Genomic DNA, 16,821 nt, shown 5'->3' on the forward strand with positions numbered 1-16,821 from the left:
AGAACTGGGGAACAGTGCGGTGTCAAAAGAGACTCATGTAGTTGGTATGAGAACCACGTTCATCACATGAGACACAGACCATGGTCCAATAGCCAGGGTGTGGTGGGCAGAGACTCATGATGCTTATTAGCGTATCAACAGTGTAAGGAGGCATCCAGGGAAGAGCACTGCCTAAGCCAGCATGGGATAAGAGAGACATTGACAAGTTGTGGGACCGTGATTAAATCTAAGCGACTCTGTGTACCAGAGCCGCCATCTTGAATTGAGAACATTTGTCTTACAGTTTTGACTTTGTGTCCCTGCATGAGGGATGGTGTTCCCAAATTCCAGGCAGCCATGTTGATTTAAAGTAAGTCCCATAGAGCAGGCTGTGGACAGAGAACTTTTTCTACCAGCTCTCAGAGGTTGAGAGAATAATAACAGAAGAGTCATTATTCCATATACACAGAAGGAATGGACTTAACATGAGGGGCACAGTTTGCTAAAATCTCCCAGTGTGCACCAGGCATGTCTGTATACTGGGAGAGGTTTGTTATGGAGAATCCCCAGCTCTGTCTTTTGTAGCATCCCAACACACTCTCTCAGCTGGAGAACTGTGAAGCTCATCCTGGGGACCTCAGACAAGAGGAAACAAGGGAAAATGTAAGCCTGGCATAGAATGGACTGAGACTGTTTCTGAGCAAGTGGGACAAGGATTGTCTTTCAAAGGAAGGCTAAATGCCACCCAGTGATGCTCATTCCTTTTGGCTGGTACTTATGCAGAGGATTTTTAAAACTCAGCAATGGCTTGTTACTAAAAAGTGAATATACCTTGATATTGATAGTACCCCTCCCCCAAAAAACCAATCAAACCAGATGCATTCCTACCTCTTAGCTCTCCAGAAACACAGTCTTGCTATGGTATTTGGTTCCTTCTACCCATTGACCCCGGGGAGAGCCCCTTCTCCAACCCTGCCCTGGTGTCTCATGATATCTCTCAGGCTGTTGACTTGGTCAAGGTCAGGACTTAGAGAAACATGAGACAGCCCCTGCGTGGCCCCTGCCCTGAGAGTTCTATCAGATCCAAATTAACTTAGATTCAAGGGGTTGCACCAACTCAACTCCAGAGGCTGGGCTGGTCCCAGGGGAATGTGGCTGTCACCCTTCTGTGTTCTCTCTTGCAGGTAAGTCAGGTTCGAGCAGTCGAGAGGGCTGTGCGATGCCACATTTTGCGGTGTGGGAGCCCAAGTCACCACAGTAAGACACCATGGCTTCATAGTATCTCAAATTTGCTGGGGCGAGTGTCAGTGTGGCCTTCTGTCCCAGGGGAGATTTCGCTGGATCTGGAAGGTGATGCTGAGCCTAGGGGGTCCCACTGAGGGTCCCTGGCCTTGACTTGGGGAGACAGAGGGATGGCTGGTGGCCTCTAGTACTCGGCCCCGATGTCTGTGCATGTGGCTTGCCCTGGGCTGATGCTCCACTGGGGGTACGGCATCTACTCACAATCCACCACATTGACTCTGAGGAGCTTCTTCGGGCAGCTGCAGGTGGCTGAGGCCTCCTGGCATGGGACAGAGGGGACAGGACATTGTCTGAGGCCTCATCAGCCCTGCTCCGGAAGGCCCTCATCCTCAATGGCATGCAGCCTCCGCCGTTTCCAAGCTCATGGCATCCCACCAGCCATGTCACTCCCTCCGGGTTCTGTCTCCCTCTCCACCACCTCTCTCACCCATCACCTCACGCCAAGGTTCCGACCAGTCGGGACAAGCTTTAGGCTCCGGTTACCAGTGTGGAAGGGGGAGAGAGGGTTGAAGTATGGCGTATTTTGTAGGGCCGAGTTTCCGTGTGACATTTGATCGCTGACACAGAAATGTCAGAGGCATAAGGTGAGCCTTCTAGACACAAGGAATATCCAGGTGTGTGTGTGTGTGTGTGTGACACTCAGGCTTCCTCCAACTTTCCAGAAGTGGCTTTAACTCATCTTTCAACCTATGTTCTCTGTGAACAACAGGTTCGTGACCCTGGTGTGAACCAGAGGCAGACCGGAGATGCATTTTGCATAAGAGGGAAGGGAAACTTCCTTAAAGCACTGTGCAGATTCTTTTCCTCATATTTTAAGGGAAGAGGACACGTCCATCACTGTTCCCAAGGGCTCTTTAAAGTGTACAACTTGGGGTGTTGCCCTTAAACGTTAAACAGTTCTTTGGGAGCCTCTCGGCAGTGATTATAGATTAACAGGATCCAGCACTGGGGGAAGGGGGAGGAAGAGCTCAGGCCTCAGGTGTGAACAGGGTCTCCAAGTATTAGGGGTTGGCTATGTAGATCTGAGCCAAGCCCAGCCCTTCTGCGCAGCTCCCTTAGGAATAAGCAGCAGTGGTCTTTCCTGCTGCCACTGCAATTGTTACGTTAGACCCAAGGCTTCTATCATTGACTCTAGAGACATGAAGCCATGGGCCAGCATTCCTCAGGTGTGGGCATTAGACCATCAAACATTAGACCCTTGGGTCCTCCTGGGACATTCAGAGCTCTGAGAGCATGTTAGGGAGGACCCTCTCTATTACCACGTCACAAACAAGCCTCCAACCTGGCTTTGAATGGAGATCGAAGAGGACAAAGAGCATCCTGTCAAAGGGGTCCAAGAAAGCAGTGGTGGCTAACGGAAATTTCAGACCAATTAGGGGAAGTTATCAGAGATCAAAGGCAGCGCGCCACGATGATGGTGGCTCGGCGGCAGACAAAGACGACAAAGACAGATGCTCACCGAGGAAGCGTGCCTAACAACAGAGCACCAAAATGCGTGAGGTGGAAGTGGATAACATGAGAAGCAGCAAACCCACTATTCCAGTCGGAAACTTTAACACCTGTCTCCCACAAATGGCCAGATCCCTTAAGAGAAACCAGAGAAGGGTGCAGTTGAATTGAAGGATGCTGTCACCCCGCTGGGTGCAATGGACTGCCGGGGACCACTCGCCTCACGCAAACAGACTTCACGCTCTTCCCACTCACATGAAACAGGCACGAGGTCACATTCTGGGCCTTAAGACACATCTTGTCACACATTTAAAAGAATATAAATCATATCACGTCTGTTCCCAAACCAGCCTAGAATTAAACTAAAAATCAATAGCAGAGAAATCCTGGAAGATCCCTAAATGCTCAGAGATTAAACAACACTTCGCCGAATAACACACAGGTCCAAAAGCAAAGTCTCAAGAGAAATCTATGGCTGTTTTGAACTAAAGTGAGATGAAAACACAAGTTATAAAATGCTCATGGCACAGCAAAGGCGATGATTTGAAGAGAATTTGTAACATTGAGTGTGGCTTAGGAAAAGTAATTAAATATCAGTAATCTAAAAAAGCAGAAAGAGATAATAAAAATTAGATCATACATCAGGTAGATTGGAAACAAGAAGTCAACATGAGAAAATTAATAATATCCAAAGCTGATTCTTTGAAGAGGTTAGTAAAATCAGTAAGCCGACAGCCCGGGAAGCAGGGAAGAAGAGAGGAAAGACACTGGTTGATAACGTCAGAAGTGATTCCCTACAGATCGCATCATATACTAAAGATGAAAGCATTGTAAATAGCTCCATGCCCACAGATTGTATAAGCTATCTGAAATGGACTGCTTCTTTAAAAGATACAAGTCAAAACTCGTGTACAAAGATAAGCGCAATATGAATTAACATTTAACTGTCAAGAAATTAAATCAAAAAGCAACCTTGCAAAACAGAAAACAGCCAGCCTAGATGGGTTGTCTGACTAATTCCACTGCTTAAGGGAGAACTTAAGCTCCTCTATTCTTTTCAGAATATGAAATAAAGGAAAAACCATTGCTTGTTATCACCGTCACTTTAACATCAAAACCAGACAGGGACATTAGCAGAAAACTACAGTCCAGTATCTTTCAGGCAGGTATATAACAAAACATTAATGAAATAAATCTAAAAAAGTGTAAGAAATATAAACTTCAATAAAATGAGACTTACTCCTGATGTGTAAAAATGATTCAACTATCAAAAAGCATTAATACAATCTATCACATCTACATAATAAAAGTATATCAATAGATGTGAAAAAAGTATTTGGCAAAAATTCAGCGTCTATTCATGATAAACCCCAACAGGCTAGGGATAGAAGGAAGATAAAGAAAATCTATTTAAAACTTATAACATGATTAATATCATATTCATATTGAGAAGCTAGACGCTCTTCTGCCAAGGTTGAGAGTGACCTAAAAATGTCCCCCCTCACCACTCCTTTCCCACGCTATGTTGGAAACCTGGCCAATGCAATGGGGGAGGAGATAAGAAAAGGGAGGGTGCAAAGGAGAAGTCGTAACCATCACTACTCACAGAGGACGTGGTTATCTTGAAACAAAATCTGAAGGAAGAAACAAAAATGATGATAGCAAAGTTGCAAGTCAACAGATGAAGACCTCAAAGACAATTTGCTTGTCTGTGCACCAAGAATGAACATGTGGGACCCCTTACCACTTAAAGCAGCACCCCGAAAAATGGAAGTGTAAATCTGACACAGTCTACATGAGGAAAGCCCTCAAATGCTGAATTAATGAGGAGACATGCTGTGTTTATTAGTGAGAAGATGTTAATTCTTCACAGCTGAGTGGGTAGGCTCTGTCCAAGCCCAGCAAGCTATTCTGTGAACATCAACAGACTTCTGAAGGTTTTTGTGTAAAAATAAAAGACTCAGAGCTCTCAAATCAGTATTAAAGAGCAACAGAATTGGAGAGTGGCCCTAAGAGGGGCCAGGATGTACTACAAAGCTTCAATAATGAAGACACTAACGTACTGGTGAGAGATAAAAATGAGAACTAGCTCAATGGACAGAAGAGAACACCAAGAAAAAAAAGTACATAAATGTCTATGGAGCAAGGGCAATGGGTGGAAAAGAGTCAGTCATTTCTGCAAATAATACTGGAGCCATTGAACTTCTGCATGCAGAAAAAAAAAATGAATCTAGACACAGATTTCACTCACTCCACAACAATTAACTCCAAATGGATCACAGACTTAGAGACCTAAAGGTGAAGTTCAGAACGAAAATCACCCAGAAGGAAACAACAGAGGAAATGTTAGTGACCTTGAGCAGAGCAGTGTCTTTCTAGCTACAAAACCAGAGCAAAATCTAAGAAAGGGTTTGTAAGTGGGACGCTATTAACATTGAAGAGCTTCTGAGAAGACCCAAGAAGACCAAGTGTAGATTGGGAGAAAGACATTTGCAGAAAACACATCTAATTAAAAGCCATTTCCAACATACAAAGAACTCTTCAAACTCAACAACAGTAAGAGTCACTTAATTCAAATGCAAAAGAAAGATCTAGACAGCTTGCCAGAGGAGATATACAGATTAGAGCAAGCATGAGACAAGAGTTTTAATCTCGTACATCACTAAGGGATTCACCGAGGCAACTGAGATCCCAACACAGTTCTTAGGATGCCCGAAGCTCTGACAGTGTCTCTGACGAGAATGTGAGGAGACAGGGAGTCAATCACTGACAGAGATGCAGACCTGCAGAGCTACTTTGGAAGGCAGTTTCCAGTTTCCTACAAGGTTTAACACCCGCTTCCCACACATCCCAGCAAACCAGCTCCTTCATGTTTACCCCAGTGAACTTCAAACATGTAACACCGCCTCGACCATGAATAAAGCCTGCACATGTAGCTACTTAGAGCAGCTTTATATATAACTGAAACCAGCTAGGCGGTGGTGGTACATGCCTTTAATCCCAGCACTCTGGAGGCAGAGGCAAGAGAATCTCTGTGAGTTCAAGGCCAGCCTGGTCTACAAGAGCTAGTTCCAGGACAGGCTTCAAAGCTACAGAGAAACTCTATCTTGAAAAACAAAACAAAAAATATATAACTGAAACCCTTTGAAAGTCCCCAAACGTCCTTCTGTGAGTGGATGGATGGACTATGGGCGACCCCGACACAGGAACATTCAGCGCAAAAGGATATGAGCTGCTGAGCCTGAAAAGATGTAGAAGACCCTTAACTGCACGTTGTAAAGGGAGCCAGTCAGAAGAGACACACCCTCTTTGATCCAACTACAACTACACAGCAGCCTGAAAAAGACAAGACAGAGACAATAGAAAGACTAGATCATCAGAGTATTGGGAAGGAGGGGAGAATAGGCAGAGTGTGAGAGATGCAGAGGCAAGAAAACTCTGCTGTGTCATCACAGTGGTGGTCCAGAGAGTGTGACGCACTGAGAAAGAGCTGCTGCAAACCACGACTTTTGTGGGGGTGCTCATAGGCTCAATTATAGCAGAAGCTCCTCTCTGATACAGAGTGCAATGTGGGGGAGTGTGTGCAGGGACTAGGGAACAGGGCACTTCATGCTCAGTTTTACTACAAACCTAAAAATACTCTAAAAATATTATAGTGAGTCACAATTTTACAGTCATTCTCCTGACAAGAACTAAGAAATTTAATGAAGAGTCATCAAGAATATAGAATAAGAACATAAACATGCATGCATACATACATACATACATACACACACATACATATATGTAATGGAAAATACATTGGTAAAATATTTTGCAAAATATTTTAACGATGCCTAGAAAAGTTGAACATGACCCAAGGTGAGCCAACAATATCACTGTCAAATACTTACTGTAGGTAAATTCCTGAGAATATACATTAAGAAGCAGTAGCTGAGGAAGTGATTTAGTGGTAGAGCACTTGCCTGGTGTGTGGGTGACCCCGGGTTCAAAGTGGGCAAAGAGCAACAGAGGGGAAGAGGGATGGAGAGGGGAAGGAAGCCTCAGTACCAGAGCATCCATACTATGACACTGATTGTGTTTGTGAATGCCCTGCCTTGCTGAGCATACACCCCTCATCCCAGTAGGATCCTGTCATAACTGGCAGGTACAACTGCTTTCAGGAAGCAGGGAAGTTAGAGAGATCCAGGAGGAAGGTGAGGATGTTGATGGCAATGGTGATGATGATGATGATGATAATGATGGTGATGGTTATGATGAAGATGATGGTGGTGATAATGATAGTGATGATTATGATGGTATTGTTGTTGTTGTTGATGATGGTGGTGGTGGTGATGATGATAATGATGATTATGATGGTATTGTTGCTGGTGGTGGTGGTGGTGATAATGATGGCGATGATTATGATGATGATGCTGGTGGTGATGATGATAATGATGATTATGATGGTACTGTTGCTGCTGGTGGTGGTGGTGATGGTGATGATGATGGTGATGGTGGTGATCATGATAGTGATGATTATGAAGGTATTGTTGCTGGTGGTGGTGATAATAATGATGGCGATGATTATGATGATGATGCTGGTGGTGATGATGATAGTGATGATTATGATGGTACTGTTGCTGGTGATGTTGCTGGTGATAGTGGTGGTGGTGATAAGGATGGTGATTATTATGATGAAGATGCTGGTGCTGCTGATGGTGGTGGTGGTCATGGTGGCCTTGATGACGGTATTGGCGGGAGGACATGAGAGTGAGGGGAAGAGCCAGAAGAGGCTCAGAGGCTGAGAATTTGGAGCACACTTTGTGCTCATGGCTCCATGGTAGCTGGAAAATAGACTAAAATAAAATGATAGAAAATGGGATTTTAAGAACCCCTAAAGGTTATAAATTGAAGAACCTTTTCTGTAAAGATTCAAAGTCCTAGGGCTAGAGAGTGGCTTTGAGATTAACAGCCCTTACTGCTCTGTTGGGGACTGGAATCCACCTACCAGTGCCACATCAGGCAGCTCATAAATGCTATAACTTCAACTCGAAGGCACTCAATGCACTCTCTGGCCTCCATGGACACCTGCACACATGCGTGCATTGGTGCAAATACTCCTAGAGTTATATGGCACATAAATAATAAAGAAAACAGATTTTAAAAGCAATCAAAAAAATCAAACTCCTGTTAAAAAAGAAATATATGAGATCTAATTGAATTGTTGTAAACCTGTACTTGCTAAAGTATACAATGTTACTTGTTTTGTCATAAGACCAAATTCATGACAAGAAAACAATTATTACCCCCAAAGTTTCTTCCCACCGATTTCTACTACCTCCATCCCTCCCACCACAAGTAAATGCTGCTGTTTCTGTTGTCACTGTAGACCTGGCAATCTCTAGAGTTTTGTATGTCTCCGTTGCTCCAATCCTCCCAGCCAGCTAACTTACTGACATGTTCTGGGATCAGTCTTACATGTGGCTGTTTCCCGCAGTGCACCATTGTGTGGACACACCATAGTTCCTCTGCCCATTCACCCCATCATGGACATTCAGGCTCTACCATTTTGGACCACTACAGACAGAGCTACTGTGACATTTGTGCATGGGGCTTCCGTGGACAAGTACCTTTTCACTCCTCTCGGATAAATGCTTTGGAGTGCAGTGTGTGGATCGTACACTCAGAGAAGGCTAACTTTAGAAACAAATGTCAACAACATGTTTTCTTAAATACTTGCCCCCTTTTGTAGTCCCCCAAGACAACTTAAAAATCAGATTTCATCCAAACTTTAAACTTTTGCTCCCAAAACATCATTAATAAAAAGAAAAGTCACAGCGACTCAGGAGATGGCTCAGTCAATAAAGTGCTGGTCACACAAGCATGAGGTCCTGGGTTGGGATCCCCAATACCTATGTAAAAAGCCAGGCACAACTGCATGCAGTCGCATTCCCATGGCTGGGGAGGCAGAAACTGGAAAATCCCTGCAGCTTGCTGACTGAATCCAGCTAAATTCATGAGCTCCAGGTTCAGCGAAAAACCCTGCTCAGAAAAGTGTGAAGTGACTGAGGAACACACCTGACATCCATCACTGACCTGCACATGTGTGCGTTTGTTCATGTGTGTGCATGCGCGCACGTACACAGAGAGAAAGAGCAGCAGCAGCCGCTGCAAAAAGTATGTATCTGCTTCTTTTCAATGTGGAGCTGAAATATACAAAGAAAAAAGCAATCATATTTCTCACTAAGGTGAACATGACTGGCCCAAGAAGCTTGGTTGGATGCTTTTGAATAGAAACTTACATCACTGGTATTTAGGACATGTAGAGAAGGGAGGAGGGAGAGTTGGACTCCATCTAATGCATCTGAAGGACACATTAGAAGAAGGGCTTAAGTTGGTCTGTGTGTGTGAGAGACAGAGACAGAGAGACAGAGAGAGAATAGAGAAAAAACATAAGACTCAGATACTGTTAGAGACTGTGGGCTACAGTTTCTTCTAGGACTTACAGGACAGGACCATCTAACAGGACTGAGGAGACAAAAGTGACTCACTTGCAGAGGCAGTAAGTGCCTGTCACAGAGAGGGGTACAAATCTAAACCAAAGTATGACCTGGGTCACAATAAATCCTAATCTTATCCCAAGTTGCTCAAAGATCCAGTTCCTCAGGGGTAGGGATATGGGTTCTAGAACATTATGAAAACATCCCCAGAGGTTTGTCTTTCTCCAGCTCCATACAGAGTTGGGTCCAGGTGAACCGAGCAGGATGCCAAGTGCTCAGATCAGTCTCCAATCCAACGCTCTCCCCTTAACAAGACTTCCTTCCTCTCCCCACCTCGCCTCCTAAGCAAATGGCATCCGTGGATGCTACAGGAGTCTCAGAGCCCTCGCCATCTATAATCTTCTACCTCCCCCCACTGACTTTTTTCGTTTTATGTCTCCTTCCTGGACATTACTTATTCTTCACTTTTAAATATTTGCTTCTGTAAAAAAACAAATGAATGCCGGGGACAGATTTATAAAGAACGTTCCTGGAGAGGCGGCGGATTAATTATTCAGCATCCTCTCCCTTTGTAGCTATTTATTGTCTCATATGCATTTATATGGCACCTATCACTGCGATCTCCCTCCATGCCAGAGACATAATTCCCAGGGACTGACTACTTGTCTTGAGATGAGTATGTACTTTTTTTTTATTCCTGGCCGTAGCAGCACGTGCCATTGTTGGGTAAGTGTGTTCATGTTTTTAAATGTGAAAAATAATCAAATATAACTCGAAAGAGATTGTACAGTAATTCAAGGGGATATTAAACCACCAGGAAGTTAGTCGACAAATAAATAGGCCTTTGTGGCTGTCAGGGTGAGCGATGGGAGCAGGCTGGCAGCAGGGGAGGAGGGGCAAAAGCAAGGCTCAAAGAACAGGGTGAAGCCTCTGCCTTTCACTGCTGAGCTGGTTGTGCTGGCAGAAGGGGGATTCCGGAGGACTAAGCATAGAAGACCTGACACCACTAGATTCTACATGAGGTAGCCAGACATGGGGAAGAGCAACCTAAGATGAAAAGCGGTGGGCTGGGCAGGAGGTTAAAGGTCCTGTGGGTCCTGTGTGCTGACCTTTAATGTCAGACTCAAGGGTGCCCTGCTGGGACACTAGCATCACTCACACCTCTATGACCTGCCTGGCATGCGTCACTTCCCTTATGTACCTCAGCTCTGCTCACTCCACTAAAATACCCTGTGGAAAAACCAATCTGATTGGCCCATTTTACAGATGCGAGAACAGGATTATACAACTTCCGGGTGCCCTCCCTGACACCATTCTGAAAGACTCCACCTCACCTCTGCGCAGTCCCTGCCTTCCTAAAGCTTCCAGACATGGGTGTGGATTCTGGAGAGCCAATCTGCCAGAATTTTAGACCTTATTAGGCTTTTGGGGACTGGAGCGCACACAGCTGAGGCAGTGAAGGAATGAAGAGTGAGGCTTGCCTCCTCCCACCCCCAGGGACCGCACATGGGAGTGTAGAGGTGGAGCTCCAGAAAGGCAGAATTAGGAAGGGCATGGGAGAACTGCCGTGAGAGATGGAGAGGAAAGATCTGGGCCCACGATTTTCCCCACACTACACAAGAGGGATGGGAACTGGACTAGGAATTTGGCATCTTGTCATGGGCCACCATTATCCCATGGCATCACCTGAGCTCCATTATCCCATGGTGGCTCCAGGTATCACCTGAGCACCATATCCCATGGTGGCTTCAGGTATGACCTGAGCACCATACCCCATGGTGGCTTCAGGTATGACCTGAGCACCATTATCCGATGGTAGCTCCAGGTATCACCTGAGCACCATATCCCATGGTTGCTTCAGGCATCACCTGAGCACCATACCCCATTCTGAACATTGCTGAGCATCAACCATGTGCCAGGTACTGTGCTTCAAATCTATGGTAACATCCCAGAGGGCAAAAGATAGCTAAGGCTCAGCTGGACCTGAGATCACAGGCTCGTGAAGAGGTAATACGTTCATAAATTGCACAGCGCACTATTCTAGTCATAATAAAATCATGCTGTACACTGATGATGAGTATCTATTAGAAAAGGGGAGGGCTAGCTGGATCTGGGTCATTACAGTAGGAAATTTATATGTATATAAGCCGTTACTCATGAATATTAATGCATTTAATGAGGGTAAAACATATTACTTAAAACAAAGCACTCGCTCCAGCTGCTGCTGGGTTCCTTCATTACTCTTTCCTCTGCAGATACTGTCCACAATTTACCTGTATGTCCAGGGTCTGCACATAGTGCAAGTCCATCTGTGGCCAAACTAGCTTAGCCCTTAGTTGGCGGAGACTGCAACGGTAACTAAATTGCATGGTGATCTATGAGTCTGTGATTTCACACTGAGGCCCATGGCTTGCATTAAGAATACCTGGTTAATGGTGTAAAAAGAACTTTCCCTTGTGCGTTTTCAGAGTACAGTAAGAAAGTGTCCCTTTGATACATGGTCATAACTTTCTGCTTTTGGAATTCCAGTCACCACGTGCTCATAAAGTCCTGTCTCCTGAGCGTGTCCAAAGAAAGCTCAGAACAATTCAAGCATGAGCAGCTGAGATCAACTTTATTTTGGTGATATTCACAAAAACAAGAATCCTTAAGTTAGCTGAGTAAAAGATTATTGAATAATGAGCTTGGTAACTGCAGTCAACACAAAAGTTGAGTGTAGTGGACATTACCCTCATTATCTTTTAAATCACCCTTAAAATATGATATATGTAAATTAACCAACTCAAAACGCACCCATCAAACCATTTCTTTTTCTCCAACACTGGCAAAAAAAAATTCTTTAAAAAATTGCACATAAGCTGATGTTGGGGGTTTTGGGGGATTATATCATAGAGAAACGGCGTACATTCAGTACACAGACATGTTGATATGCAGGTCACACTCAGCCCAGTGAGAAGTTGTAGACGAGAGGCCAGAGAAGCCTAGCAAGGCAGGTGGCAACTCCCTTGGGAGCCTGGCTTCAGATACCGGAGTCAGTCTGTCCCCGGCTCCCACTGTACTCTGGTTAAAGTCACACATGCTCAACCAACACCAAAGTGGTCCGGGGCCATGTAACAGCAGTTCTTACATCCATGGGCAGAAGAGCAGCTTCTACAGGAAAAGACAGGCTATTGGGAACACTGGAAGCTCTGTAGATGATTTCCTCCCCCAGGTACAGGTGCCCAGCCCGGTCTCAGTGTGTCTGAGTAGAAGGGAGACTTAGCTTTCCCTTTGAGAAGAGCTGGCATGATGCATGCTTGGGACTGTGACCTTATTTCCACTCTAGTATTGATTACACTGTGCTCGGAACCGACAGTCTGCTTGGGGAAACTTTGTTCTCCCAACTGTAACAAAGTTTAATTACTGCGTTCCTGCTGTGGGGAAAGATCTTATTCTGGAAACATCCCTCACAGACCCATCAGTCATCTTGCTCATTGACCGATGGTTTTGCCACAGGGCAGGAGATTTTTTTTTAAACATTTGTCCTCAGAAGAAAGCTTGTAGATTGTTGCCACGACAGCTTTGGAAAGGATGTGGAGGCCCAAAGAGTGGGGGTAAGGTCTGGTGTGAGAGACAGGAAGAAGAGGGCAGAGTGGGTCTGGGCCTAATGGTCCTCATCCGACAAGGCTGAGACCTCAGTCATCTTGCCTTCCTGAAGCCACGGGAGCAGGATCACCCTGAATGGCTTGGCCAGTTCAGGTCTTGCAGTCACCAGGAACCTAGTCATGGGCCACGACTGTAGTGAATGTGTGCATACAAGAAGAGCATCTTGTCTGTTTCCCCAGAAGGAATCTCCATGCATGAACTAAGTATGTGAGAAATGAACTGGAGGCTGCGTAGAAAAGCACATGACTGTAATCTTAGTCCTTTGGCTATCGTGTGTTCCAAACCACCCTGGGATATGTAAGAAGAGCCATCTCCAATTTCTCCGCAACTTACCTCCAAGAAAGGGTAGAACTGACTACATTTCGGGTAGTTATGATATCCTGTGCTGTTCCTAGAGCCTAGATTTTCCACGTTCCCTTTCAGCTGGTGTCTGCTCAGGGACTACCCATGGGAGACAGTCTCAATTCCTTGTCACTGTCAGCTCAAATGCCTCTGAAGAATTTCTATTGTAGAAGAGAGGTCAGAACTGTGGGCAGAGCACAGTTGAGTGATGCCTCTGGTCCATGACATTATTGGTGTCGTACAGGGAGAAAGAGTTGAGCCTCACCTACGCTACACTGTGCAAGACGGTCACATGTCTGATACCTTGCCAGGGACAGCCAAGAAGGTGTATTGCCCAGTCTCCAAGGAATTGCTCCAGTTTAAGAGTCTGGGTTTTTATGTAGCAATTCTAGACTCCAAGAGACCAGCACAGAAGTCACTAATCCCCTTTAAATGACCAAACCCATAACCAGTGTGTTTTCTCAATGTTATAACCAAATACATGGCAAGAAGCAAGTTGAGGGTGGAAGAGTTGTTTTGACCCATTGTTAAGTAGGACATAGTCACTGTGATTGGGAAGGACAGGTAGTGCAAACAGGAAGTGACTGGTCACTTGTGTGCCCAATCAGGCAACAGAGAGAGATGAATGCCGGGGCCCTGTTCACGTTCTTCTTGGTCCTTTCCCAGTCCAGGATCCTAGCCTATGGGATGGTGCTGCCCACGGTCAGGGAAGGACTCCCCCGCTTAATTAAAAGGGTCTGGATACACCCCCCCCCAAACATACACTCAACAGTGTGTCTCCTAAATCCACTTAGTGGTGGATGAAGATGTCACAGGCGGCCACACACTATGTCACTGTAACCTATGGTCCAAGGCAGCCAGCCACAGCAGCCCAGATTTCAGAGGGGCAGAGACTTCACCTTGGAGTCTATAGCACCATGGGGTCTTGATCATGAGCTGTAGGCTGGGAAGTAGGACAAAGAAGAGCTCCTTTCCTCTTGTGTCTGCCTGGAGTGGCAGGTAAGGACCGTACAGGTGTCCCTTAGCTCCAGCGCTCTCTAGATTAGACACCAACACAGCTTCCTTGGGGCCACCCTTATATCCAATTTGGTAAAAAAAAGTCATCGGGTGATGCCGAGGTTCTAAGAAGTTCCCATAGGAGCAAGTCATTTCCATCCAATGCTGAGTTACCCACCCCACCCCATTCACCCACACCCACCTCCTACCTAGCACACCGTTGGGAGACGTACTATTCTCTGAGCACAGCCACTCACAAGTGACCACTCTGTTCTCTGCCTACTGCCCCACCCGGAAAGTGTAAGGTCTAAGGCTGCCTAAACCCCCAGCCCCTCGGCACCCTGTGTTTCTATTTTCCATTGGAGGTCTTCCCAACTCTCTTGGTCCACTGAGAAACCCAAGAGCTTCCCCTTGTCTCTTGTATTCCTATCTCATTCCCTCTTCTCATTGATGCCCATTTCTCAGGAAAGGTGATGGGTAACCGTCCCACCGTCCCATTCCTGTACTTAAGGTCTTTTTTTCTTCTTTTTTTGTCTTGGCTTCACATCCTTCCCCATTTCTGAGTTCTGAGGCTTTTGAAAACAAAAGCCTGTCACACTTGCTGTTGTTTTGTGTATTCTGCCTGTCAGATTCCCTGCCTGGGATACTCTGTGTTTTGAACTGGCCCAACTGAAGAGGGGAAGTAAAGAAAGGGAAAAAGACTATCTTTTTTTTAAAGATTTATTTATTTATTATGTATACAATGTTCTGCCTCCATGTATGCCTGCATGCCAGAGGAGGGCACCAGACCTCATTACAGATGGTTGTGAGCCACTATGTGGTTGCTGGGAATTGAACTCAGGACCTTTGGAAGATCAGCCAGTGCTCTTAACTACTGAGTCATTTCTCCAGCCCTGGGAAAAGTCTATCTTAATAGGAGTCAGGATCCAGGAGCAATGACAAACGGCAACGGGTTTTTTTATGATAGGGCTGTGCACATAGGTAGGGTAAAGGTTTAGAGACATAGGCAGAGAGGATAGGTTGCTCTAGCCAGGAAGCCACAGCTGTCCTGAGACTGAAGGCCAGAGCCCAGAGCATCATACTGCTGAAGGCCAGGTTTGCCCAGGAAGTTCTGAGGCCTCAGTGGAATACTGTTCTTTATACCAGATTCTAACGAGGAGTGAGCCAAATAGCACATTTCCTACCAGGTCTTGGCAGGGATTCCCAGAGACTACGTCCCCTTAGAATTCTAGAGGTCATGGGAGCTGGGGGACTCAGAAGTTTCTCAGAACTCTGAAGAGCTGGTGGGAGTGGAGAAGAAAGTTTAAGCTGAAGATTCCAAAGCCTGACAAGAAACATGCAGGGTATCGTAAAGCGATTCGGGACAAAGGTGTGGGCAGGCAGAGGGGGACCCAAGGGGGATACGAGGGAGAAGGCAAGACCTGGGTCTTGATGTGAGCACCGAGTGTGATTCCTGGGGGAACGAGAGGGACAGAGAACTGTCAAGAAGCAAAACACATCTGAAATCCTGCTTTAGAGAGAGGAGGGCCATGACACTTTCTGGAGAGGTCTCTTCTCTCTTTCCCCCACTTTCTATAGCAAGATGTCTCCTAAAAGCTTACAGGTTTGAAATTTTAAAACTTTATCAAGGTGAGGGCAGTAAGTACCAACAATTCAGGGAACGTTTGCCTTTTATTCAGAACTGGCTATGAACAAGTCATCTGACTTTTCCTGTCCTCTGTTCAGAACTGTGATTTTGAGAGAAACATTGTCCTGTAAGGATCGCTTCCATTTTCTCACTTACCAGCCCATCTCCCAGACATACCTTAGGGCTCACAAGTCTCTCTCTCTCTCTCTCTCTCTCTCTCTCTCTCTCTCTCTCTCTCTCTCTCTCCTCGATTGAGCTAAGTTCATTCATTCTTCACCACAAGTCACAGACGTGGTTACACAGAAATGTGCTTATCTCAAGATGTCTCTGTCTTCACAAAGCTGTGGCCCCTCTGCTGTGAGGGAATACAGGCTTCAGTGAGCTCGGGAAAGTCAGTGTGTGTGGTGGAGATAGATAAACACAGCCTTTGGAATTCCAGACACAGTTCAAAACCGTGGGCTCTAACACCGTGTTTCCGAAATTCGATCATGTTTCTCATTGATTTCCATCCTGAAATTGGAAGTCTTTGCCCTCAAGACATAATAAAAGTCACATGGAGGAAAATGGAAAAGCCCCCACCCCCTTAATATTTAAAGGAGAATGATTTTTATACAAAATACTCATTTGTCTGCTTAAAAGTAAATGACATTGTGGTGCCGGTTGGGGTTGAGACCATAACACTTTGATTTATGGCTTCTGGAAGGGGAGGCCCAGCTAATGAGATTCTCCTCAGCCTAAACTAGCTGGGTGGCAGCTAAGGACCTCAGGCAAGGGGAACAGGTTACTAGTGCAGGCTCCTGTCCCTGACCTAGTGCTATTATTCTACACGGACCCAGATTTCAGACCTTATTTGGTGTCTGTCTGCAGATGAGAGGCACCAAGGAAATGGGGGAAGACAGAAGAGGGGATTCCTCCTCACGTGGTCCCACCAAGGTGCAACCCCATGCTCTTGATCAGTCCTCCAGCCCACCCCACAGCTCCCTGTCTTCACCCCCAGCA

At 45.7% G+C, this 16,821-nt stretch overlaps 1 protein-coding gene across 4 annotated transcripts in view; it reads left to right on the forward strand.

Moving 5' to 3' along the window:
• Kcnip1 (potassium voltage-gated channel interacting protein 1) overlaps nt 1-16,821 on the forward strand; it is a 384,111-nt gene that overhangs the window by 295,425 nt on the left and 71,865 nt on the right. The window lies entirely within an intron of this gene.

The sequence above is a fragment of the Microtus oregoni genome, unplaced genomic scaffold (genome assembly GCF_018167655.1).
Source record: "Microtus oregoni isolate MIOR12 unplaced genomic scaffold, Mior012 000027F_ref0000203, whole genome shotgun sequence".
Taxonomy (NCBI): domain Eukaryota; kingdom Metazoa; phylum Chordata; class Mammalia; order Rodentia; family Cricetidae; genus Microtus; species Microtus oregoni.